This window comes from Arachis hypogaea, chromosome 11 (assembly GCF_003086295.3).
Source record: "Arachis hypogaea cultivar Tifrunner chromosome 11, arahy.Tifrunner.gnm2.J5K5, whole genome shotgun sequence".
NCBI classification, from domain to species: Eukaryota; Viridiplantae; Streptophyta; class Magnoliopsida; order Fabales; family Fabaceae; genus Arachis; species Arachis hypogaea.
The window spans coordinates 102412136-102414910 of NC_092046.1; the positions used below are offsets into that span (position 1 = coordinate 102412136).

The 2775-nt window shown below is 32.0% G+C and overlaps 1 non-coding gene across 1 annotated transcript; it reads right to left on the bottom strand.

Moving 5' to 3' along the window:
• Positions 1-2356: 2356 nt before the first annotated feature.
• LOC112724632 (small nucleolar RNA R71) lies at positions 2357-2464 on the bottom strand. The gene has a single exon (XR_003163787.1). It is a non-coding gene; the product is annotated as a small nucleolar RNA R71 (small nucleolar RNA).
• Between the last annotated feature and the right edge of the window lie 311 nt (positions 2465-2775).

Consider the following 2775-nt stretch of genomic DNA (forward strand, 5'->3'; position numbering starts at 1 on the left):
TTTTCAAAAAAATTTCTCTTTTGTTTTCGAAAAAAATAAAAATGTTTTCAAAAATTTATTCAAAATTTTTAAGAATGAATTCTAGTGTTTCATGAAGCATGTGAAGCCTGGCTGGCTGTAAAGCCATGTCTAAATTCATTTGGACTGAGGCTTGCAATTTGTTATCAAGAGCAAATTAGTTGTTGCTCATCCACCTGCTGCTGATCCATGATCACCTGCTGAAGCTTGGCTGGCCATTGGCCATGTCTAGTGTTTTGGACTGGAGCTTTCTTTGAAAGCTTGGCTGGCTAGTGAGCCATGTCTAATTCCTGGACTGAAGCTTTAGACTAACATGGCAAGATTCCTGGAATTCATATTAAAAATTTTTGGAATCCTTATTTTTCCTTTTAATATGCGAAAAATATAAAATAAAAATCCAAAAAAATTAGAAAATCATAAAAATAAAAAATATTTTGTGTTTCTTGTTTGAGTCTTGAGTCATATCATAAGTTTGGTGTCACTTGCATATGCATCTTGCATTTTTTCGAAAATATCATGCACTCATAGTGTTCTTCATGATCTTCAAGTTGTTCTTGGTAAGTCTTCTTGTATGATCTTGATGATTTTTTGTTTTGTGTCTTTTCATGTTTATCATATGCATTCTTGAATTCTTAGTGTCTAAGCATTAAAGAATTCTAAGTTTGGTGTCTTGCATGTTTTCTTTGCATTAAAAATTTTTCAAAATTATGTCTATGATGTTCATCTTGACATTCATAGTGTTCTTGGTGTTCATCTTGACATTCATAGCATTCTTGCATGCATTCATTGTTTTGATCTAAAAATTTCATGCATTGCATCCTTTTAGTGTTTTCCTCTTGCATCATAAAAAATCAAAAAATCAAAAAAATATCTTTCCCTTTTTCTCTTATCAAATTCGAAAATTGAGTTGACTTTTTCAAAAATTTTTAAAAATCAAAGTTGTTTCTTATGAGTCAAATCAAATTTTCAATTTGAAAATCTTATCTTTTTCAAAATCTTTTTCAAAAATCAAATCTTTTTCAAATTTCTTAGTTATTTTCGAAAATTCCAAAAATCTTTTTCAAAAATCTTTTTCTTATTTTTATATAAAATTTTCGAAAATAACTAATCAATTAATGTTTTGATTCAAAAATTTCAAGTTTGTTACTTACTTGTTAAGAAAGATTCAAACTTTAAGTTCTAGAATCATATCTTGTGATTTCTTGTGAATCAAGTCATTAATTGTGATTTTAAAAATCAAATCTTTTTCAAAAACTAATTTCTATCATATCTTTTCAAAAATATATTCTCATCTTATGTTTTTCAAAAAAAATTGATTTCAAAATATCTTTTCTAACTTCCTAACTTCTTATCTTTTCAAAATTTGTTTCAACTAACTAACTAACTTTTTGTTTGTTTCTTAACTTTTTCAAAACTACCTAACTAACTCTCTCTCTCTAATTTTCGAAAATATCTTCCCTCTTTTTCAAAAATTTCTTTTTTATTAACTAATTATTTTTATTTTTGATTTTTAAAAAAAAAAATTCGAAAAAAAATACTCACCTTTTTCAAAAACTATTTTCGAAAATCACTAACTCATTTTCAAAAATTGTTTTCGAAAATTCACTTCCCCCTCTCATCTTCTTCTATTTGTTTATTGATATACTAACATCTTTCCTTCAACTCACCAAAAATCCGAACCCCCTCTCTCTCTGAGTTCAGATTTTCTTTTCTTCTCTTCTTCTACTCACACAGGGATCTCTATACTGTGGTATAAAGGATCTCTATTATTATTATTATTTTTCTGTGCCTTCTTCTTTGTCATATGAGCAGGAGCAAGGATAAGAATATTCTTGTGGAAGCAGATCCAGAACCTGAAAGGACTCTGAAGAGAAAATTAAGAGAAGCCAAAATACAACAATCCAGAGATAACCTTTCAGAAATTTTCGAACAGGAATAGGAGATGGCTGCCGAAAATAATAATAATGTAAGGAAGATGCTTGGTGACTTCACTGCACCTAATTCCAATTTACATGGAAGAAGCATCTCCATTCCTGCCATTGGAGCAAACAACTTTGAGCTGAAACCTCAATTAGTTTCTCTGATGCAGCAGAACTGCAAGTTTCATGGACTTCCATCTGAAGATCCTTTTCAGTTCTTAACTGAATTCTTGCAGATATGTGATACTGTTAAGACTAATGGAGTAGATCCTGAAGTCTACAGGCTCATGCTTTTCCCTTTTGCTGTAAGAGACAGAGCTAGATTATGGTTGGATTCTCAACCCAAAGACAGCCTGAACTCTTGGGATAAGCTGGTCACGGCTTTCTTAGCCAAGTACTTTCCTCCTCAAAAGCTGAGCAAGCTTAGAGCTGATGTTCAAACCTTCAGACAGAAAGAAGGTGAATCCCTCTATGAAGCTTGGGAAAGATACAAACAGTTGACCAAAAAGTGTCCTTCTGACATGCTTTCAGAATGGACCATCCTGGATATATTCTATGATGGTTTATCTGAGCTATCAAAGATGTCACTGGACACTTCTGCAGGTGGATCCATTCACCTAAAGAAAACGCCTGCAGAAGCTCAAGAACTCATTAACATGGTTGCTAATAACCAGTTCATGTACACTTCTGAAAGGAATCCTGTGAGTAATGGGACGCCTATGAAGAAGGGAGTTCTTGAGGTTGATACTCTGAATGCCATATTGGCTCAGAATAAAATATTGACTCAGCAAGTCAATATGATCTCTCAGAGTCTGCATGGAATGCAAGCTGCATCCAA